This window comes from Ciconia boyciana, chromosome 3 (assembly GCF_034638445.1).
Source record: "Ciconia boyciana chromosome 3, ASM3463844v1, whole genome shotgun sequence".
Lineage (NCBI taxonomy): Eukaryota > Metazoa > Chordata > Aves > Ciconiiformes > Ciconiidae > Ciconia > Ciconia boyciana.
The window spans coordinates 95682010-95706978 of record NC_132936.1 but is presented as its reverse complement, the minus strand read 5'-3'; the positions used below and the strand labels follow the sequence as shown (position 1 = coordinate 95706978).

At 41.5% G+C, this 24969-nt stretch overlaps 1 protein-coding gene across 5 annotated transcripts in view; it reads right to left on the bottom strand.

The window, feature by feature from the left end:
* The window catches only part of DAAM2 (dishevelled associated activator of morphogenesis 2), a 204524-nt gene extending 180007 nt beyond the window's left edge, over positions 1-24517 (bottom strand). For 4 of the 5 annotated variants that reach the window (XM_072856706.1, XM_072856709.1, XM_072856710.1 and 1 more), the window contains exon 1: positions 2626-2950. The gene's annotated coding sequence lies outside the window, so the exon portion shown is untranslated. Of the gene's footprint in view, positions 1-2625; positions 2951-11541; positions 11681-24409 lie in introns of those variants that run through there. The other variant, XM_072856707.1, reaches the window with a different exon arrangement.
* Between the last annotated feature and the right edge of the window lie 452 nt (positions 24518-24969).

The following is a 24969-nucleotide window of genomic DNA, read 5'->3' as shown; positions in this document are numbered from 1 at the left end:
GAGCTCCATTTCTTTAATTAGGCATAAATATAGGTGGAGGATTTCTTCATATTTTAAATATCACACACATATGTCATATTAAGCTAACGTTTTGGAGACTCGGCAGGAGTTAACTGTATGACCTCAGCATCAGCCATGGACAGACTTACAGTGCGGGCTCTCAGGTACAAAGCAACTCAAAAAAAACCACTCAGAAACAAAATAAAACACATGCTAAAGTGAATTTCCAAACAACACAATAAAAATAGGATCAGACACATCAAACTGTCTCTTCCATTTGTGAAGCAAAGATTTAAATTTGAAATATAGGCAAGTAGGAGAACTGAACAGAAATCACTTCAACCACCATATTAAACATGTCTTGCAGACAAATGAAATAGATGGGGAGATGCAACTGATAAGAGCTTAGCTGAGCATCAGTGACGGTGGAGGAGACACACTTTCAGTGAATAAATTAGCTTCCTACCAAGACAAACATCTGCAAGGGCCAAATGTGTCTCAGGATGTCAGATAGCTCTATCATTCTCAATTAACTTGTTCCACTGCCCAGGGGTCCAGCATGTCCTGCACAACACACGGGGGACAGCTGAGTAATCCCGTCAAGTAGTCTGCTTGAAGGAAAGTGAAAAAGATTCCTCAATAAGTTACTGAAGCAGCAGTCAGAAATCTGGCTAGTGCCTGCTAGTTCAGAGACGAACTGAAGAGGGGAATGTTTCCTCTGATCCAGTAAATTATTTCAAAGGGCCATTCGTACCTGGATGTCTAATGAACCATAAGGAGTGTAAAGAAATGGCTATTTTTTTCCTGAAAAACTACTAATATCTCAAGGATACACTGCCTCACAATAACTGTTTAACTGTCTCTTGCAGGAAAGAAAGTTGACTTCTGCTCACATACTCCACTGATTCAGCAGAGGTAGTAGCAGTCTAAATTTTTCGATGAGGTATAATAATTGAGAGTCTGAATGACTGCATTTTAATCTGCTTTGCCCAGCATGTCTCACATTAAGGACTCAAAACCTGCAAATCTTTCCACTCCACTGCAAGTGATTTGTAAGTAACTGGAATAAAGCCAGACAGAAACATCTTGTTGTTCAAGGCAAACCAAAGCCCCAGGATACAACAGAAACATCAGGTTCTAGTAGAGGTTGTATCAGATGGGAACTTGACAGCTCTGATCCTTCTCTACTCACAACAGAACTGCACTAGTTAAAATAATACCTTCATTCCTTTTAAAGCCTTTGATTCAAGGAAACCCAAATCCCTATTCCACAAAGCAGCAGAGTATTATTATACACACCAGGGTACGCATAAGCAAGTATACACACACAGAGGTAAGGAGAGTCTACTACTGTATTCTCTTAACTCTTCGTTATATATGGGTAGAACATGGCACAATTATCAGCCTCTTGTACCAGTACTCGTATTGGGATTTCTATGAAGAAAGCTGTATGTCTGCCTGAACGTGTCCCTCCCCCTTTCCCCAAACTACTTGACAATATGCAGTTCATTCATCAGGGTTTACTGGTCTTACTATTCAGCTTACAGATCTCCAACCTCTACTACACATCTGTGCTGGATACAAAGGATACATTCCCATATCAGATGGCAAACTCCAGCCTGCAACTTGATCAACACTGTGTGAGAGTTCTTCCTCATCTCCCACATCATTACTGAAGTAACGTTTCTGTCAAGAGATTCCACACTTTCCCTCCCCTCCTTTAACCAGGCTGATCCCACAACACATTCCAGAAAAGATAACAGGATCATAACCAGGCTGTAATTTCTAGAGCTGATCAACGAAATTTATACTTTTCTTTATAATTCCAATCATCACTTAAAAAACAAACACGCTACCCCCACAACTTAAGGGAACAAAAATTAAAAACATTGACTGCTCTAACTGGATGCTATGTACTGTAGCTTTCTGCATGTCCGAACAATTTCTGTTCCAATTGTTTAAAACATCGTATCTCTACTCGATGTCCCAACTTGAATTTTCACCAGCTCCCCGTTTGAGGGGGGCAGTGCCAGGCGCAGCATCAGCGCCCTCTGTCCGATGCAGAGAAAATGGCGCTTAATGCCTCTGCTCTTCCAGAGCTGCCAATGTACTTAGTTAAACAAACATATACAACATTTGCTCGGCGATACTTTGGCATCCAGATTCCCACTGATAACACAGTTTTAAAAAGATTCTTATTCCTCCTGCACACATCCCAGTGCGTTTCAAAACTGTTTAACACGAGATTTGTTTTTACTCTGGAAAAGTAAATGACAACTCCAAGCTTCTTGAAAGTTGTTTTTTCAAATCTCCCTCTTTAATCACCTCCGCGAGAAAAGCCAATTACAACTCCTACCAGCTTTCTTTCCCCCCACATCCAAAAGCACTTGCTGGTTTCCCTTTGCCCTCTCCTGCAGCAAAGCGTCAATGTAGGAAGAGGATTTCAAAATAGGAGCACAAACACTGACAAACCCTCAAAGTTTTTTTACACGTTTATTTTGCCTCCATGTTTTCCCAGCTGCTCTGCTTAGAAGACAATAAAAAACGGCCTGCAAAAAACATTACAAATTAAGAGACTGGAAAACTGCAGCCCGAGGAGGAGGATGTGACTTTAGTTTGACTTACCAACTTTATCCAGCTGTGTATTTTCCTGCTTCCTTTTTACAGCAGCTGAGCTCAGTGCTCAGGAACGTCCACCCCGTGTCAGGGAGCCCGGCAGAGCGCTGATCCCCACGCTGGATGCTGCTGAGCGAGTGGAGCTGGGGTGGCTGCTGCCGCTGCCGTGTGCGCCCGCTCGGACCCAGATCAGGAACTGCTTCCCATTCCCCAGCCCCGCTCCAGCGCTGCAGGCTTCGGGAGGCAGGGCCGGCCCCTGCTACTGTGCTGCACTTTCTTAAAGGGACAAGCTCCGGCCTGGCAGGAGCGCACGCGAACCGGGAGCTACCGGGGCGGCCCGGGGTGGCGTCTGGAGCCGGAGCGGCGGGAGGGGTGGGCTCCCCGCCTCCAACCCGGGCGATAGCCATCGCAGTGCGAGACGGTTTCCTGCGTGCCTTGGGAACAAGAACAACGCTCTTCTACGCAGCTTTTCATTCAAGGCTTTCAGGTGTTGCGGGTTTTTATTTTTGCTTCCTTCACGCCCTCCGCAACGTAGGTGGGAATTATTACACAGCGAAGGAGGAGGCAACAGCAGCAGAGGCCGCACGTTTCCCTGCACCGTGGGCGCAGGGTCCCGTCTGCAGCAGGGAGCCCGGTGGGGTGCAGTGCGTCGCTCCAGCCCCGTGCCCTGCGCTCTACACCGCGGCACACTGTCCCCAGCCCACGCTCTGCAGAGGCATCAGGATCGGGGATAGCCCACGGTCTGCAGAGGGATTAGGATCAGGGATATCCCCTGGCAACCCGGATCATTTTGGCCTTAAGAGATTTTATTCCCTATCATGGAGAGGATATGACTTAACTAAATAAAAAGCCCCCATTTCCCAGTTTTTCCTCCTCAGTCATTCTCCAGATAGTTTTAATCCCGTGTAAACCGCTGTTTGTGGCACGTTTTCTGTTTTCTGACTTCATTTCAACTATATCTGATATTAATAGCTTAGATTAATATGGGGGAGTTGTCTGCCTCGTGTGTGTTGCTGTCTGCAGTGGAAGAAACCGCATTCTCTGTTAAACAGTAACGCTGAAATTCAGAGATAGTAACACCATCTGCAAAATATCTCTCTCTTTTTTTTAACTCATGGAAATATATGGTTTACTCTCTGTACATGTAAGTCATTTGTTTTCATTACAATAACTGAACTCTCATGATGACAACACCAATCAACACATATCACAAGGCAAAGACATATATACACAAATGTGTATATATTTAATGGCACAACCAGAGAAAGCAAGTTACCGGCGAAAAAAATCACCTTCAAATTGGCAGGCCAAAGCAAACAAGATTAGACCAAGTCACCACTGTCCTGTCCTCTCTGCCTTCACATACACCAACACACCATAAGCACCGAACTGGTACAAACTGCTAGCAAGCCAATGTATGTCTTTCTGTTTCTTTGGTCCTATAGTAAAAGGACATGGGTAAAAACCAAAAGGTGATTCCAGCCCTTTTAATGCTAATGGTCCTTCACAAACAGGTTCAGTAGGTATCCGCTAACTACTGGCATGTATACCTTCTACCCTGTAAGCAAAGTAGCCATTTAGCCACATTACTAAATTATAATCTTCAGCGTTGTTAGCCTTGTATTAAATCATGGGGACCCATCAGCGTTCCTCTAGCATGAGCTCTACTATGCTCCTGCCTTTCTCAGCATAAAGACTGGGAAAGTTTTATATGATTTACACGTGCAAACTACATGTGATGCATGGTAGAAGAGATCTTATAATTCCATCTGTCCTCCCCTCCGTTCACATGTTTCCATTGGTCTATTAATGCTCACTTTCCACTCACATCTGTGCCTACTACTTTCTTCATCTCATCCTCCAAGTCCCTGCCCCTTTACTCCCTATTTCCCCCTTCTGCATGCCAGGTACTTCTGCAGCTGATCTCCACATTTCAAGCTCCACCTAACTGTCTTGGTCCCCCTTTCTCCCCTCTATCCCCTCAGTTTCTCATTGGAAGAGGAAAGAAGAGCTGAAAAGAGAGGTGGGAATGATTAACTGATTCCTTCTCTTGCTTCCCTCTCCTTCCTCCAGCCAATGTTCTGGAGCCGGAGTCCTGTATCCAGCCCTAGAAACTAACCTGCAGCAGCAGGCCAAGGGACAACGATTAGGTAGGCTCGCATTACCAACTCTATCTCCCTTCTCACCTTAGCACACTGTCCCATTTATTATGATACAGTGTAACCAAGATAAATGGGCCTTGTCTTATACATTAGTTAAAAGTTAACAAAACACTCATCTTTAAGACAAAGCTGGTCATCCATTTGATGCCTCAGCTAAGGTTATTGTGATATGTTCAAAACAGGCAGAGTCTGTCTATGAGACAACAGGGTAAGGTGCTGCAGTGGATGGCAATTTGAATGGCAAAGACCAATGACGGAGAGAAACCGGGGCTTGGGGGGAGCTAAAGCGATGCTCCATTGCTCCGCACACATGAAACAAGAACATGCAAAACACTAGAAAGCGGCCAGCAGGAAACAGGCTTGTGCCACTGGACCAGAATGATCTAACCACCATAAATGTTAAGATAAAAAAAGAATATCTGCTGTTCCTTACATATGTTGCTCTTTACTCTCCTCATAATCCCATGTGAAAGCTGCACCCCCTCTCACCACAGCATCTGGATGTTCCGTTGACAGAGCATTGTCTAATGGTTACAGCACAACTCCTGGTTTCTATTACTGGCTGCAGGAGAAATGTGTGGTGTATTAAATAAAGGACATAGAATTCGAATTCTGCTGCATGCTTCGATATTTAGTCAGCAGTAAATGAAACTAGATAAATCACTGATTATTTCTGTGACTCTCTTTCCCCAATAACAAAAAAGTACATTAAACTCTGGTGTTCTATAATTCAATACTTGTATTAGTAATGGCTTGGGATGAAAGATGACAGAGACGCCAGCTTTTTATTATTAAATACTGAACTGCAGATACCTCAGTGAAAACTGAAAAGTGTTGCAGTTTGCAAAAACATTTGATTCTGCAGAGTAATCCCCTTGCACAAGAGGTGACATTTAATAGGAGCTATTTTTGTGTCTTAGCTTATAGGGGACAGCAAAACCAGAAGTCATCCCAAAGGTACCAAGAAAGAAAAAAGGTATGTTTCTCTTTCTGAACAGGTCATACATCCCAAGTCTTGGTCTTGGGTCTACATCCCAAGACAGCACACACATACCTACAAAGGCAGCTTCTTCTGAATTTAGGAATAAAACCATTAAAGAAATCACCTGCCTATTTCTACAAGCATTTTTAGGCTCTGACAACCAAGGTCAAACCCAAAAAGCTATAGTATTATCTGTGTATAAGGGTCCTTTATAGTAAGGAGTGAAAAGACAAGGGGAAAGGGACATACAAAACCAAATAGATTATTTGCTGCTCAAAACCAGATTCCTTATAGAATGCAGAAGCAAAAGCTTCTGTGAGATGTTGCTCTACCTCTGGAGATATAAACTGTTTGTTAGATCCCTTCTCAAAACAAAAGGACACGGGTATATTAATCTAACAACAAAAGTGCCCATTGTGAGAGGAGACCCAGTGCCAGGCTGCCCGCTCCGTCTGACAATGAGATTAAACACCATAGCTCTGTGAGCTCGGCTTCATGCCTTGCCTGACACCACCACCCAGTGCAACTATCGGGTCAAAGACTTCTGCTCAGTCAGCACAGGCTACAGAACTAGCAAGACTTCCATACCCTCCTACAGAGATTGTTTCTGCATGGCTCCCAGTCTCTGAAATACCACAAAATGTTTTGAGCATCTCTTGAGTGTGACATGCAGAGCAGTATTACTACTATACACTGACATTGGATGTAACATGGTGATGGAACCATCACTATCCTTATCCTACTTACCAAAGAGCCACAAGAAATTCTGTCCTCTGTCACTGAGGGGCTGAAATGAGGCATATTTAGTCAATACAATACAGACATGCATATACATTCTTTTAGTTAATATAATTCTTCTAAAATCATTTTTATCTTTGGGCTCAGACCACGCCATTGGATCTAAGGGCTGGATTCCACTCCCACTGACTTCCTCATGAATAAGGATGGAACTATGCTCCAATTCAAGGATATATAAATTTCAGATTCAAGCTTTTCAATCCTAACCCACATCTTTCATATGTTAATACAGCAGTTTGAGAACTTGCTTTGAACTTTAAAAAAGTAGGGATCTGGACAATGCTCATCTGAAATAATGTTCATTATTAATTAAAAATTAAAACTATTAATGCCACAAGATTGTTTTCCACTTGATGAATGCACATACCTGTGTGTGCATGTATGCATTTACACATGTGCATGCATGCTGATGTTGAGTGAACCTACAACAGAACTTATTGCTCTTAAGGTTAGCTTGCATCTGATGTACTGTTGGTGTACTTCTTTTTCTGCTGCGTTCCCGACACCATGGAAAAATATGTTTTAGTTAGCTGTTACTACAAACCCAGCACAAACATTCATTTTTGGTGGGTTTATTTTCTCAGCTTAAAAAAAAAAATTGGTTAAAAGTAAATAAATTGGTTCCTAGAACCTAAGCCTTATCAGATCTGTAAGAGTTGTGCACTTAATGAAAGTTATGGCCTTCAACATGAAAATACCATTCCTTGACAATACCTTAAATCAATATACTAGCTATCAAACTACTTCTACCAATTGGTCTTAAATAAAAATATTTGTTTTCTGTATTATAAAATGGCCTGCACCACAGATTTAGGTCAACTACAACTATAACTACATTCAAATCTGTATCCATCATAATAAGATCTGAGATGTTGTTTTGGACCTTCCTGGAGACGGCACATTTCAACTTCACCCTTTTCCCTGTTTTTCCTGTTCACAGCTCCTTCTCTTTCATTGGCTTCTGAAGCCCATTATAACCCTCTCTCCTGTGTTGGTTAAGATTTAGTGAGTGGTCTGGACAAGTTGTTTGCTGACAAGGGAACACACAAGCCCAAAAGAAAAGCCATCAGTATTTGCTGCGATTCAGATAACAGCTATGGAAAGAGGAAAGAGACATTTGCTCTTCAGAAAGCAGAAAAAGTTTACAAGCTCTTAGAAAGCGAAACTCAGAGATTACTCCAGCTGAAGGAAAAAAGAAAAAAATGTGGAAAATTTACAGGAATGGTCTCATTTCTCCCTCTAGCTTTGCTTGGTATTTCTCAAACATTTTGAAAGTGCAACTCTGTTTTCAGATAACAGCCCAACCCAAACCCAGATCCCTGAAGGCAAAGGAATACACAATCAGCCAGAATTAGATTAAATTTCCTGCCACCAAAACATTGATCATCTGCCAGCAATTAAAGGTAGTTAGCAGTCCCTGACTACTATAAACATTTGTAGCCAGCAACTTCACCATGGCTTCATCTGCCTGCCTTGAAGAAACTTGTGTTGTGTTCACACCTAACACCTTATGACCATTTTGAACCTATTCGTGATACTTTCTCAGGGATAACAGACCAGAGTTTTAGGAAAAAAACAATTCAACTGCACTTCAGATCCTTTCAGTTTCTTTCTGCTTTTCAGTTAGCAAAATAGAGGGCACTGATTTGTAAAATGGAGTCTTCCTCTGTTTTCCCCATCATTTTTGAATGCTTCCTTCTATTCTGTATATATCTTCTCATCTTCCAGAGAAATAATTTCAAAAAAAGATCTAAGTTCTAGCAAATGGTCACCTTACAGAAAGGTGCAGTATGCAGACAGGTGATCTGTATTACAAACATTAGTAACTACATGTTGTTGGCTAGATCTACGAAATATCTGAACTAAGGAGGGCTGGAATGAGCTTTTCCCTAGGCAGCTGTTCCAACAAAAGTCTGTATAACAACATTCCTCAACATTTTTCATTTGAAGGATTTTTTTGCCTTTTTGAAAAAAAAATCCGAAGACCACCTTGGGCTGCACTGCAACATAGGCTTTCACTAATAATAATTTTTAAATTAGTTTGGGCTCTGAATGGTCTGGGGCTTTTTTCCTTTTATTCCCGATTTATGTGCATGGGTTTGTTTAGCTGCGTGGAGGGGAGGGGCATGTGGGCTTTTTTAAGTTTTGGAAGTGTTTAGGGAATGCCTTATGTTGTATTGACCATCATTTAGTTAGCAATGATCTAGATCAACATGTCTTGTTCCAACCAAGAATAGGACATTAATACAGTCAGAAATAAAGTCAGTCTCCAGCTATGAACACACAGACCTCAGTGACTTCCAGGAAAATCAAAGCAATGTCTATACAAAGGAACAGGCTAAGGGAAAGGCTATTTCCACTTCTTATTCGATACAGGGTGTAGGCCAGATCTTTTACTCTGGTTGAATTCTGGTTAGCATAAAATGAGAGTGAAGAAGTAATGGCAGTTTTTAAACTACCCTTGCGACTCTGTGGTCTATAAGCTGATCAAGGTATGTTAAGACTCTGATGCTAACTTAGAACAGCCTTGGCATTTTGTAAATGATACTTGGCTACTCATGGATCCTGAAACAGCTGTTTAGCAGGCAGCGAGCTCCAGCTAAATATCCTCTTCTTTACAGCACTGGTGACAGAACTACCACACTGCTCCTATTCTACCTAGGAAACTCACTTCCTTCAAAAGTGACTTCAAGGTTGCAAGTTCTGCATGCTTCTGAGTGCTTTGTAGCATCTCAGTGGAAAAAAGTAGCTGTAGCAACAAGTCCTGGCTCCATCTATGGTGCTGGGCAGGGGACAACATTTGCTTACTGTGTATTCTTTGCAGAAGAGCTAGAAGGATTAGTTACGGTTGGTGTGGCTTGCTAAACTCTGATTATTCATGTCCTCTGAAGTTTACATGCAAACTAATTAGCAGCACTGATCCCTTAGTAAGAAGCTGAAATCAATTAGGAAGGCAGCTGACCTTATTACAGCAATTAATTACAAATGACATTTAGTTTCAGTACTTGATGGCCAAGCTCTTTATTCTGGCTTTTGAGGCTTTGGTGTTTTGTTGTTGGGTTGTTTTTTTTTCCCCTCCATTACACCACTGTTAACCCACCCTGATTTTTCTTAGACATAACTTCCATCACATAGAATCTGTCCTATTTTGTGACACACACTTTCCTGGAGCATACTTGGCTTTCTTTACAGGAATTCCTGTATGCTTAGGAGTCCTGGAAATGGGACGAAGTTCCTACAGAAAAGTGGCTCCTTACTTCTAGGCAAAGGATGCTGAATTGCTCTCTTGAAAATCTGCTTGACTTGTGAGGGTGAGGACAGGGGAGAAGAAAGATGTAAACCATCTTTGTTGTACTTGGCAAGATGGTTCAGTTCACTAGGAATGCAGAGCACCCATGCTCCAGTGGGGTGCTAAGTAATACATGTGTGATTACCAGAAAGATTGAGTTGCTCTGGAGACAAAAAATACATTGCTCTCTCTGTGAAGCAGTTGACTGGGGTAGGAAGAGGGGCACACCCAGATTCTGCAAGGTTTAATTCCATCGTGGTACTCTGAGCCAGAAGAAGACTTGGTGTATGCCAAGAGAGCAGCACATATTTAACTAGGTAGTAGCGCTGATTCTATGCAAGATGTTTATGTACAGAGTCTGGGCTCCTAAAATCATTGTTTGCTCCTGAACCACTGCACGTGCCAGAGAAGAAACTAGTCACCTTGAGGCATGTAGCTAATCAAGAATGAATTAGTTTTCCAGAAGACTTCAAAGATGCAAAATGGTAATGTTTTAAAATTATGGGGGATAAATGTGTTCCTCTTGAATACATATTCATGCACAGCTAGAGAACTGGAGCTGTGAGCAAAATATCATACTTTGTTTCACATAATAGAATCTGAAGTTTAGCATTTGTATTTTTTGTATTGGCTGTCTGTGAGGTTCTAACAGCTGTGGGAACTATTTAGGATACGGACAGAGGGGCAGGATCATGCCTATGGAGACAACTGTAGACAACTCACTGCTCAATTCAGCAGAAGTATGACTGAGCTTGAGCCCTGACAACTGATTCACCACTGCCCTGCTGCTTGGTGTACTCATTTACATCAGTGTGAAGCATGCACCATCTTAACTCAGCCACACTTTACACTCACATTGCACTCATGTAAATACTGCTGCAGAGTGTGTGGCAGTAGGAAACTGAGTCACATGACTTCACAGCATTTCAGATCCCGTAAAGTAGAAATACCACGGGAAGAAAAGGTTTCACTTTATTTTGTCTCTGTGATTGCTGCAAGCACTATGAGAGAAATAGAAAGGACACTAAAAATGATGAGATATTGGGTGTAATTAGGCTTCATGCATAAATTGAATGCACAAGCTCTCTTAATAAACTAAAACCCTGAAGGATTCTAAATTGCACCAAGGAGGACGATGCTGACACTAAGTTTTCTTCTAATTGGTGGCTGCTCTGGAAGAATGAAGGACAGAGTAAAGAAAGAAAGAGGAAAAACAGAGCATAAAATCAAGAATGTTACTAAACTATCATTTCTAATAAGCGTATTGACTAACTTAAAAGAAACGCCCCCAGTTTAGACTATAACTGTAATCAAAACCTAGTTAATATGCTGGCCCTCAGGCTGAGTAACAGTGTGACTAACACTTACAGCACAGCCTGGATACAAGTTCTGTTCTGTTGAAATGGTGATGGGGTAAAGAGAACAGATGGGGTAGGAGGTTACAGTTTTTATGCCATTAGGATATATGTTACTTCTAAATGCACCTGGTTTGTCTGTAGTTGGGGATAGTGAGGCCCTGTTTGCTGTAACCTGGCTCTAAAGTTGAAAACCACCTTGCAATAAGTGCAAGATTCCTCTTGCTTGGTGAATGTAGGTAACATCACACAAGTTTAAGGGAACAAAAGTGATAGCTAAAATCCTATTCCCTGGTATTCTGTTCCTCTCCCATTCCCCACATGCAAATCAGAACTAACCTGGATGATCTGTGTAGTGTCTGATTTGCTCTTCTCTCTCTCTGTGTAGGTCTCTGTGTTCAGTTCAGGTCCTCACCGTGTAGGAAGAGCCCACCTTCAGATGAATTAGTACAGCTGTTTTGACTGTAGAGATGGTCTTCTGGAGAAACAGTTTCAAATAAATCATTTCTTTTAGCTTTCTATCAATATAAAAGGCATCTCCAATGTTTTTTCACTTTCAAAAGAAATTACAGAAGAAATATGTACAGAGGTTCCTGTATGCTCTCTGTTAACTTCAGTACAGGGCTGGTCTTCCAGTGTTCTGATGAAATTACTTTGTCTTAAACCAGAATGATTGGAAGCACATGATTGACACTAAGCAAGAGAAGATGCAGGCAGTAGGTACTATCTGGGCATGTAAAGGCAAGAAAACACTTAAAGGCTTCTTTGCTGAAGCACTCAACAGTGCTCTTAATACACTCTAGAATCAAACCCAGTATGAGTATCATCTCACATGTACCATTATATCTTCAACACTGATTGCATCTGCATTGTAGACAAGTTGTCAGTTGGTTACTCTACACATTAACTTTGAGTATAGGGATCATAAGTGATCACTGATAGAGAAAAAGAAACAAATTTGTCTGCACAGAGTATGATTAATATATACAAAGATGGCTTTCAGCTGATAGAGAACTATTTGCTTTGGCTTCTTTGTATCATCTGCTCTAGACAGATGACTTCCAGGATTTAGGAGGAAATCTGTTATGAATTGTTTATTCTTATCATTCAGCTAATTTTCTTGTTGTTGGGGTTTTTTCATTATTTTTTATTAAAGCCAAATGATTGTGCTCCAGGACATTCCACAAATGCTGCTGTACTGTCATTTTAGGAAATACCATTAAAACGACCTTTTCTTTCTTTGCTTCCCATAGTATTTAACTAAGCTGTTTTAAGAAAAACATGATTAAAATTGTCAATTCCTCAATGGGTGCCTTAAGATTATTCACAGAAACTGGAGTCTTTTGGGGATAACAGAAACCCAGGGCCTTGTTTTCCCTTCATTAATCTCATTTTCCACTGACGTAACAATATCAACTTTAACACAGGTCTATCAACTCTGGGCAAATTCAGGCCTCTTTTTTTTTTTTTTTTAATTTGTAAGAATTTGATACTAGTGAAAGATACCACATTAGAAACATTAGAGAGTGAAGTCCTCTACTCAACCTCAAATTATATATAGCACAGGAAGCAATTCTACCGCTCCCCCGAAACCTTTCACCACAATTCCTGATTTTTGTCCTGGCATAACTTATTTTAAGAGGATGTGGGACAGCACATCCCAAATAGCACTTGGTCCAAAACAGTAAGTGCCAGCTGTGATCACAGTTCTTGAGCTGTTTTGACTCAGTCATGAGAAAAAAACAGATTAAGGTATCACAGAGCACAGAACAGTTGAGGGTGGAAGAGATCTCTGGCAATCACCTGCTCCAAATCCACTGCTCAAAGGAGGGTCAATTAGAGAAGGTTGCCTGGGGCCCCATCTAGTCAGATTTTGAGTATCTCTACGCGTGAAGCCTCCACAACTTCTCTGAGCAGCCTGTTCCAGTACTTGATCATGCCTACATTAAAAAAAGTTTTTTCTTATGTTTAAATGGAATTTCCTGTGTTTCAGTTTGTGCCCATAAACTCTCGTCCTGCCACTGGGCACCACTGAGAAGCATCTGGTTCCATCTTCTTTACTCGCCCCGCCATCAGGTATTTATACATATTGATAAGATCCCCTCAAGCCTTCTCTTCTCCAGAATAAACAGTGCCAGGTGTCTCAGTCTCTCCTCATATGTCAGATGTACCAGCCCTTTAATCATCTTTGTGGCCCTTTGTTGCACTCTCTCCAATATGTCCATCTCTCTCTTGCACTGGAGAACCCCAGAACTGGACACAGCACTCCAGATGTGTCCCACCAATACTGAGCAGAGAGGAAGGATCACCTCTCTTAACTTGCTGGCAATGTTTTTCCTAATACAGCCCAAAGGCTGTTGGCCGCCTTTGCCACAAGGTACGTTTCAGACTCATGTTCAACTTGTTGCCTACCAGGGCTCCAGGTCTTTTTTCACAAAGCTGGTTTCCAGCTGGGTGGCCCCAGCCTGTACTGGTGCATGAGGTTATTCCTCCCCAGGAACAGGACTTCACTTCCCTTTGCTGAATTTTATGAGATTCCTATTGAGGTGCCTACAAACAGCAGTATGACCATCTGGTCAATCTTTCTTCCCAGTTTTATGTTGTCTGCAAACTCGCTGAGGGTGCACTCGGTCCCATCACCCAGGCCATTAATGAAGATGTTAAACAGTTTTGGATCCCAGTACTCAACCTGGGATACACCATTTGTGTGGCCTGCAGCTGATCTGTTTGCTGCTGACCTCAACCTCTTGAGCCCAGCAGCTCAGCCAGCTACTAAGCCATGTCACTGTTCACTTATCTAGCCCACACTTCATCAGTTTGTCAATGAGGACATTATGTGAAAGTGTCAAAAGCCTTACTAAAGTCAAGATAAACAGCATCTACTGCTCTTCCCATATCTACCAAGCCAATAATCTCATCATGGAAGGCTATTAGGATGGTCAGGCATGATTCCTCCTTATAGATCTGTGCTGACTACTCCCAGTCACCTTCTTGTCCTTCATATGTTTGGAAATGGTTTCTAGGATTGTTTGTTCCATTGTCTTCCCAGGGATTGAGATGAAGCTGTCCACCCTGTAGTGCTCCAGATCCTCTTTCTTGTCCCTCTTGAAGATAAAAGTAACAATTACTTTCTTCAGCTCCTCAAGAACCTCCCACAGTGGCCATGACCTTTCAAAGCTAATCAAAAGTGGCTTCACAATGACATTAGACAGCTCTCTCAGCATTCGTGGGTGTATCCCACCAGGTTCCAGGGACTTGCTTATTTGTCCAGTTTATTTAAGTATTCCGTAACCATCAAGGGTAAGTCTTGCTTGCTCCATACTTTGCCACTGGTCTCAGAGGCCTGGGATTTCTGAAGGCGAGTACTTCCAGTAAAGATCACAGTGAAGAAGGCTTGAGTATCTCATCCTTTTCTGTGTCCTTTGTCACCATGTCTCCTAGGCCACTCAGCAGTGGGTCTACTTTTTTCCTGATCTTTCTTTTGCAGCTGATCTCCCTTTAGACACCTTTTTTGTTGCCCTTCATGTCCTTTAGCAGATTCAACTCCAGGTAGGCCTTGGTTTTCCTTATCCCATCCCCAAACATTCAGATAGTGTCTCTATATTCCTCTCAGGTCACCTGAACCTACTCCCACCTTTTGTAAACTTCCTTTTTATGTTTGAGTTTAGTCAGGAGCTCCTTGCTTATCTACACAGGCCTCCTGACACCTTTGTTTCATTTCCTGCTCATCAGGATGAACTGTTCTTGAGCTTGGAGGAGGTGATCCTTGAAAATCAATTTGCTCTCCTGGACCTCTCTTCCCTCCAGGGCCATATATTGTGGGATTCTTTCAAGTAGGTCCCTGAACAGGCCACAGTCTGCTCTCCTGAAATCCAAGGCTGTCATCCTGATTTTTGTCTTGCTCCCTCCTCTCAGGATCCTGAACTCTACCATCCCATGGTCACTGCAGCCAAAGCTACCCTTGACTTTCACATCCCCAACCCATTCTTCCTTGTTTGTAAATACTAGACTCCTCTTTTCAGCTCATCCATTATCTGTATTAGGAAGTTGACATAACTCCAGAAACTTCCCGGATTTCTTGTGCCCTGCTGTGTTGCCCTTCCAGCAGATATTGAGGTGGTCATAAGGCTCTTCTGGTTGCATGAAGAAGGTCTCCTTTACTCTTTCTTCTGATCAGGCGATCTATAACAGACATCCACCAAAGCATTGTTCTTGTTGTATTGCCCACTAATCCTCACTCACAAGCTCTCAACTGGCTCATCATCCATCCCTACAATGAGGTAGTGTCAAGCAGATGCTATCATACACTGGAGAACCATTTCACAACAACATCAGGCTCCTCCTCTGCTGCAATGTCTTTCCTATGCTTTCCAGGGAACACACAAATTCAAAGATGTCCCATTCTGGGAGGCCTCATGCCCATTCAAAGCAACACCAGCGTTCAGGGTCAACTTAAATCAACCACTTTCCCTGCAAACCGCAGTTCCTTCCCAGTTTGCTGGTGTTGATATTTCTTTCCCAGTCTCCAGTCTTGCTGCCTGGGACTTCACCACACTGATACATTAGGCCACATTTTAAGACTTGGGTCTTTACCTTCCTAGAAAGAAGTTTCAATTAAACCTTTCCATCTCATTAATGTAGAGAAACCCTCACATGGTCCTAGTTACCCTAGGGCTCTTTGCTAAAGGTTATCTCCATTCATTCCCTATATTACCACTTCATGATTCAATCTGTCCTTATATTCCGTAAAGAGCTAACCTTAGTCATGCAATTCACATGGCATTACATCTTCTCATCCCTGAGTCTAGACGTAAGGTAGCCTACCCTACGACACTTGCAATTGTAACAATTTTTTATTCTGATCAACTGAAACTGGATTTGAACAGGTGACCAAGTCTTTGTTTAGCTACATGTAACAACTATAAGCTTACTTATCAAGCAGGCCTGTTTATTTCTGTAGCACTACTTTTGATATGGAACACTGACTGATTGTGCATTCACATCTGCATCTGTCTGTGCCACAGCATCTCACTATGCAATGAAGTGACCCTCATTCCCATCTTCCTAACACAACATGTAACAGAACTAGGATGTAACATCTGACAAGAAGCAACAGGCATGCTTCTGTGTAGACCTCATTCATCTCAAAGAAAGTTCCTGCCTCAGCTGACACTAGGGCAGTGAACCTCTGGGGCCTTAAGAAGCATTGCCTGGCACATTACCCATAGGCAGTCCTACGTGGTTTTCTCAAAAGATCTTGCCGAGATGGAGCAGGGAAAGAGAGGTTTAATGCCAAGTTTCATCACTTGATGCAAATATCAACCCCCTTGAGTAATAATTTGGCATTCCTCAGCAAAGACACACTCTGCTTTTGAAATATTTACCTTTCCCTTATTTTTTATAACCTTAAGAAAATTTGAGAGGAATGTGAACTGTTTTGTTTTTTGTCTTCCTATGACGGCAGAAATTTATTTATAGCCAGGAACTGCAGGACAGTTCTCACGTGGCTGCTGAAAATTAAAACAGCATGTAGGGTTTTGTTTTGTTTTGCTTTTATGCCTTTGCTGCTACAATCTCTCCCTGCGTTCCCTAAACCCTTGTTATTGTAACCAGAGCCACATTTTGCATTGCTACAATTGCAGGGTTATGTAAATTCCAAAGGCTTTAAAGGAAAGGGCCTGCAGATTCTGCTCCGGGCCGTAGGGAAGTTGACACAGTTATGCCCAACATCTAGGGAGAGGCAAAGGCATTCATAAATTGTCAACAGACAGGAAACCTAAGTCTCAACCTCAGCATCAACCTGAAGTTTTCTAAACCTTTTAGAACTTACTGGTTTCATTTAAATTTATTTTCCTCTCATTTTCAGTGTTGTGCTTTGCTATGGCCAGGAAAATTTCCTTCAGCCACTTCTGGAAATCTTCGTATGTCCTCTCTCACTTTCCACCAATATGTACTGGTTTACCCAGGAGAGCCAACAACAGAAAGCTCTACAGATACAAACTTTTTCAGACTCAAGGAACTGTATTTTTACAGTGATCATGAAACTGTATATATTGAAAAGCATTGCTTTACTCATGAAGACTTCTACATTAAAAAGAAAATTACACCAAAAGAGAACAACCATACTTACAAAAGACAGCAAGAGAACAGAGAGTATGCATCTGATCCCTTGCAAGAAGTCTTTACAGCAAGTAGGGGTGGGAAGAAGTGCAATGCATATTGCACATCTGTGTGCTTCTGAGTAGCCAAGTTGTAATGCTGACACTAGCTGTGCACTTCTGTGTGGGCATGGGCAAGCCAATTCATGTTTCTGACTGTGTACTCTCTAAAAGAGGGATAATAATGCCTGACTCAGAGTCAATGTCAGAAGGCTCTGCATAAGCTCATCTTAGTCACCGGTGTTTAGACAACTCAGCTAAATGAGAAAAATGTTTAGCCCACCTCTCCAGCCTTACTTCTATTTCAGCTCTAAATCACCATTAGTCAAATCATGCTTAGACCTAAGACAAAAACCTAGATTACATTATTTCTGAAGTATGTAGAACTTTTGCACAGCATGGTGCACCCTGATCACTGGAGTGTGCTAATGAGAGCTCAGGGAAATTACTGTTTTTGTGAAAAGGTGCAGCCAGAACTCCCTAGCCAATTCAGCTGATACTATAAGGAAGGATGAGGCTGTGGCGCCACTCCAACATGCTGCTTTCTATAGCTGTTGAGTTTTCCAGGCAACCTTAAACTTACTGAAGTGGATATGAAAAAGCAGGACTTGCTGCATTGTTCACCCACCTCTTTGGTGCAAAGCCAATTGTGGTAAGTCCTCAGGAAAGAAAACCAAGAATCACTGCCTCACAGTCACTCTACAAGCAGGTAGGTCAGTGCCAAGCCAGCACAGGAAGGGACATTCCAAGCAATTCCCAAGCCACGATATTTTAAAAACAATCACTACAATGGAAGAGATTACTTCAGTAGTGGACAATAGTTCCTACTCAGCTGGTAGTTACTGTCGCTGCATAGGTGGTGATAACTGTTATTATGAAAGTGTAGCTGTTTAAATCTTATTGAGAAACACAAGACCCATTTCTGGAGGTGCAGCTACACAGGATCCCTGAACAGCTCAGAAATTTCTACTAGTTTGTTGTGTGCTTTTATTTACTTGGAGCCAGGAACTGCTCTGTGGAGCTCTGATCCTGACTGTCAGTGCGACCTTGGGCAAGTGACTGAATGTCTTTGCACCCACAACTCCTTTTGAAGTCAACTGATGATGCAGATGCCCAACAACTCCAAAAAAACAAGCCCTACAGGTCAAAGCCAATGTCTGCTAGAGCTGAGGTGTTTTGGGTCACATCATAAATTGTATAAATTTTGAACACAAAAACTGAAGCATCCACAGCTAACAAATATTTTTGTAAATGTGGTCCTGTAATCGGCCCAGTGTAACACAACTCTCAGACACAGAGGGGTGGAGTCCAATGGACTATCAATATCAACATTTTTTGGAAGAGGACAGTTTATTAAGGTTTCTGTGTGGAGTCAGAAACAAGCAGCCAAAAGACAAAGAGAAACCAGAAATCAAAGACAGCTATATTAGACTGTGTCCCATTCTTAGTGCACCTAATGATAAGTATCTGAGAACTATACATTTTACTGAACCAGGCAAAGTACTGACCAAAATTGTTACTTTATTCTGTAAGTTATGTTTCCTAATAGTCTAAAATCTTGAATCCTTTCCTCAAAGATGACTAGTTTAGCACTTAAAAGCACTGTGGAATACAGGCAAGAAATTCTGATACCCTGTAATATCCAATTCCTCAGATTTCAGTCTTGAACCTGAATCAAAATTGATATATGCCTCTAAGTGATCAGCACTGCTTCATATAGACTTTGGTATCTTATCCAAGTATTAAGCAAGGTGGAGATTGCTTAGCTTATGGAACCTGTGAAGTCTGCAGCCTGTAATTATTGGCCAAACAAGCAGCATAGCACCCATCTACAACTCGTTTGTTTCCCTGAGTTAACAAAACCATTCCTTACCTTCCATGCTTGCATATCCAATAGATACTACTTGGCTCAGCACAATTAGTAAAGCAAGCAGGACAAGTGGCCACTTAGTCAGCTTTGTGACACATTTTACAGCAGAAGACCTCCAATAGCTGACACAGTTCAAGCAAGGAAAAAAAAATCATAAAATACTAATAAACATAACCACACAGACTTTTTGATACATCAGACAGGCCCAATGAAATAGAATTATAACAAAATCCTCCTACTGATACCAAATGGCAATAGGAAATGAGAGGCCTGTGTTGGCCCAGTGGTTCAGTGCAGTAAGGTCTAGTAAGGCCCATATTAGATTCTCAGGACTATCATATTCCTCTGCTGGGTAAAGAAAGGAGTGCGAAAAGAAAGAACCACTGTAACCATATGGATAGAAGGTACATAGTAAAAAAATAAAGCAAATCAAACCAAATTAAAAAACCACCCAGAAACAGAAACAGAAACAGAAACAGAAACAGAAACAAATAGAATAGAATAGAATAGAATAGAATAGAATAGAATAGAATAGAATAGAATAGAATAGAATAGTTCAGTTGGAAGGGACCTACAATGATCACCTAGTCCAACTGCCTGAATGTTTTAACGCTCCCTAATGATGCAACTCAGGTAAACTGCAAAAAGCAGACTTGTGTTGTCCTCTCTCCCTGATGCAATCAGCTACACCCAAAAATATCTGGAGGGAAAATGACATCTGACACAGCCATAGTAAAAATGACCCAAACTAAGAAGTGGCAGCTCTGAGGGTGTGGGAAAGTCTGCAAACAAATCACTGGGTGTGTCAGATATACAGACGCTAATATAATGCAGTGATTACTATGTCTCTGCTCAGTGAATATGTAAAAGTGAGCTTGGAGTTTTAAGAACTATGCACAATGACCGCTGAACAAACTTGAGTCTGGGTGCATTTGCCTAGGAGTGGTACAACAGTCACTGTGACCCTAAAGCTTCATGGGACACTCAGAACATAACTGAAGTCCAGAGACACTAAAAAAATCCAGCATGGCATCTTATTCTAAATGGAGACTTTTTAGACTGCTTCTAAGTATCACAGAACTGGGAAAATTGCTTTTGTGACATGCATGAGTGAATTTCTCAGGGACCTTCACTGTGGCTACAGGGCCCATTATTCCCCATCCTATTAGCCTCACAAGATGCAGCATGTATGATCCACATCAAATGGCAAAATCCAGCCCTAGAAACAAGCCTCCAAAATGCTGGTGAGAACTTCAGCTTTAAATGTCCAAATGCAACAGATATAGGAACCTAGAGAGCTCATGGACTTAGAGTCACACAGTTTAAGCAGGAAACCCAGAAAATAAAGCTTACACATCCATGCAGCCTGGGCTGTTCCATTACAAGCAAAGAAACAGGTAGGTAGGTACGTAGGTAAGTAGGTAGATAGATAGATAGCACACTGGAAAGCACATACCCTGAGTCATGCAAACAGTTAATGGCAGTTAATGGCAGTGGCCAGCCAGCAGAAGCAAGCCCAAGATTATGGGAGAATTTCTAATGGAAGTCAAAGAGTATCTCCCATTTCTCTGGAGGTGTTGCCCCCGAGTCTGGCACCAAACTGCTCAGCTCCCTCTAGCTTCTTTGTGAATTAAGTTTATTCCTGAAAGAGCTAAAGAATCCCAAGAGACCATGACTAATGAATGCTCAAAGGAAAAATGAAGGTTGCCTATCTCTCCCCATCACTGTGTAATCACTTAGTATTGAGTACCCAGAACTGAACACAGCATTCCTAGTGTTGTTTCATCATAGCTCAGAGACATATTTCCTCAGCAGGCTATTTGGATCAAAGACTTAAGGCAACATCCCTGAAAGAAAAGACAAGGCAAAACACAGAGGGGACTTTTTCTCCATCTGCTTCCATTTTAATTTACTGCACTCCCACATGTCACCAGAACCTGTAGGGTGGTCAATTGGATTCTGTGTCATGTGCATTCATGGGAGTATATGACTACAAGGTCATCATGTCCTGTTTCCTACAATCACAGACAACTGCACAATAGACACATAGTCCACCAGACTCCACAGCACATTTATTCCAATACTGTCACACATTAACGTACATACATAACAAGCATACATTAACATAAGACTTTTCAAGTGACCAGTGGGAAGCAGAATTAGATAAGATTTTCAGTCTGAAGTGAGGCAGTCATTTTCACTCTTAGTTTAAAGCAGTTGACAATGGCAAATTAGGTATTTCATTGTACAGAAGTATAATACCATCTCCCTGACCTCTGATATCTGATTCTAGAGATCATAATTTAGTCCACTCTTATTTGAATATTCGTGCTCCATGGATAAAAATACATACAGCTACAGGTAATATTTTTAATGTCCAAGTGAGAAAACCCTAAATATTGATATGTATGTAATCTGAATTGTATGTTGATATATCTTGCAAAAATCGAGGCCAGTAATTGAAAAATTGACTCTCAAGACTGATGAAGCAGTATTCTTAAACTGCTTTTTTATTAAAAGTACAGTGATACTATATGAAATTGTTAATATATTAAGTTAGGTCAACTCTAGCTTGTATTTACAGTATTTTCTTAGATAAGGCTCCCATTTCACAGTAGCTTAGCTACACTAACAGATGTGTACATCAGAAAGAGTACAGGCCTCTGGAGATGTCCCGATAGATGTGAACATACTAAACACCACCACTGTAAGTAAGCAGGGGACGAGGCAGTGAGGCGTTGCTTGCTGAATTTTGCCTCTGTTTAAACATAAAATGTGTCATGAAGGGCACAGTAGGACATTTATAGCTTAACACATGTCCCCCAGCAGGTACATGAAGCTATTCTAGATAAGCCCAGACACAGCTGGAAAACAATTCATGGGTCCCCCTAGGAAAATTTCACCTAGTCAGAAAATGCATCTGTTTTTCTCCCTATAACTTAGTAATGATGAGTGCCAAGGACTTTGTAACATTCACACAGACTGCCTGAATCCCGCTGACGATGAAAGGTTGAGGTCAAGCTTTGTACTTCTGTCATTGGCAACACACTTCAGGGCCTCTGCAACAGAGCCAGAGAGATTCACTCATTGGGATGCCTGACCCACAGGGCAGTAAAAGTATGAAACAAGCAAGGAGGGCAAGTTCATATCTCAGTAGGGCACAGTTGGAAGACAGTTCATATTGGCAGGACCCTAGCATGGTTATTACTCTATCCCTGCATAACAGTGCAGGAGGATGCTGACAGATCAGAGCACAGGCGAGAACAAAACCAACTGTCTCTCTGTGCATTCAGCTGTTAGAAACATAGTTTAATTGGTTCCCGCTGTATACACGGCTGCAAAAGTAGCAAAGGACTAAAGTCCCCTCGTGTTTGGTCAAGATCTTGCTTTCTTTCATCTGTTGTGCAGATGCTGATGGGGTCGCCTGCCTGGAGGGGGTCAGGATTCTGCCAAATGGATTTAAGCAGGGTACTTATAGTCCAGGCATCCCAGCTTAATGGTCAGTGACTCAGTGAGAAAACCAAGACTGTCTGCACTAGTGGATGGCTCCATTCCTGATAACGTTTGTAAGGAAGAATGATATCCTGGCAAACCCTCTCTACAGATGTATGCTGTTTAATCTAACAAGTAAACCCATTCCACCTAGTTAAGGCAGATTTCCTGCAATCATTATCAGCAATACCTAAGTTTCATATTCTCAGTGTAGGCAAAAACCTAACCAAAGGGTGGAGAGTAGGAAGAAAAACTGGGGATTATAACTTGAGGCTCTGGGAAGCCAGAACACAGATACGGGGGAGGGAGAAAAAACGGGGAGGAGTACCCACTCTGCAGTAGGGTGATATACTTGCATTCTGGGAGATGTATGATTTTGGTGAATATAGGGCTTGTCTAGCAGGCAGGAGGCTAAATGCGACATAATGATAAAGATGTTGTTATAATACTTTAGTTTAATTGCTGTAGCTTTATTAAACTAACACTTCAGAGAACATAAAGATAGCTAAAAAAATGGGTCTCTAACCTACCTCCAGTGAGAGTATTTATATGATAGTACAGACTCCCATCAAGTTGCAGGCATGTGAGAAAGCTGCGCCTCAGTTTTCCAAAATGTTAAATCCACTATTATATGTAAAGTTCTTGGAAATTTTCCAAAGGGAAGTACTGAATGCAAAGAATAAATTGCTAACTTTATCTAACTATATGTATGTGACTTATCCTCACATATTTGTATAGTGTATGATTGCAGACAAGAAAATATTCTCATCATTTAAATCCTACTGGTTAAATAGGAACCGTCTATTGAGATTGCCCCAGCTCCATCAGAAACAATCTGGGTAACAAGCATACAACATCCACAGCATTCAGGGTTTGATCTTAAACCAGTGGAAAGTATAGAGCTTATTGTATTGTAGGCTAATGATTTTATTGACTACACATTTTCAGAGGGACTGGACTGCTCTTGAGGAAAACATTCTTGGGGAAGAAAATAGCTTTATGTTAGAGGGAAATCATGTTACACCTCTACAAGTGTCCAGGAAACTTCTACACACAGATCGGCAGAGGCAAGGATGCAGCTCCACAGTAGTTTCATTCCTTCTTGAAAAGGTTGCTCCCTTCAACCTGACAAGGAAAGGAGCAGAACTGGCAGGCTGATGCAGAGCAACATGGAATTCCCACATATTTCTGTCACAGCTTTCTGGAGATTTGAAAGAAAACAGATGACAGTGCAGGACCAAGAACATGCAAAGAGATTAATGATTTTTCAAGACCAGCCTGAAACATCTAAAAATAGACTATTTTTTTTTTTTTAAGTACTGACCTCTCCTGGAAAATGGAAGCACCCCAAATATTTGTTATGTATGAAAATATCAGCAACAATTATACTATTGATGAGTAAGCCTGTTCAAAATGTTAAGATTTAGAGAAATATTTAAATGCAAAAGAAAATGCAAAACATTTCTAAAAATAACTGGAGAGGGGTTAGCAAATGAAATCCTTTCTGCAAAAAATTGTCACTGTAATCCACTTTTGAACTGGGGAAGAAGGAGAGATGCTGGTCACTTTTTTCACTGACAAGAAGACACACACAGTCCTAAAAATGAAGTTACAGTTTCCTCATGTGCATTCTTGACACTGAAAGGACTCTAAAATGTGAATAAGTTTCTGGAGGTTTGTGATGTACCTGGTCAGGTTTCTCAGCCCACGTCTTACAGATATGACTGTTTCTCCCTCGCAGAATAGCTGAAACATCAGAGGATCTTCACAGTGTTTTCTCTCGCAAAGACCACAGGAATATAAAAATGAGTACATAGAGTCAGATCAGAAGCCCATCTAAACCAGTACCCTATCTCCAAGTAATGGTCAGCTGCAGATGGTTAGGGAAAGCACATAAAAATACCATATATAGTCAGATCCTACCCCTGCTCAATCCTTTTAGTTGTTCAGGACTTGGAGATGGGAGTACAGCCAGATTATCATGTTTAATAGCTACCAGTGGACCCATCCTCCAAGATTTTTCATCTCTTCCCACAGCTTTGTCTTGGGAGAAGGGAATCTTGCCACGTGATATTAAACCCTTGAAATGTATCCTTGCATGACTTCTTCACAATAAAATCCAACCTGGATTGTGCTCCTTGGCAGAAGTGTTCCTTCTCCCTTTTGCGTATGTGTATGTGTGTGTGTTTGTGTATTTAATTTATGCAAATGTCCTGGGAACACATCTTCAGATCAGATCTTAAAAAG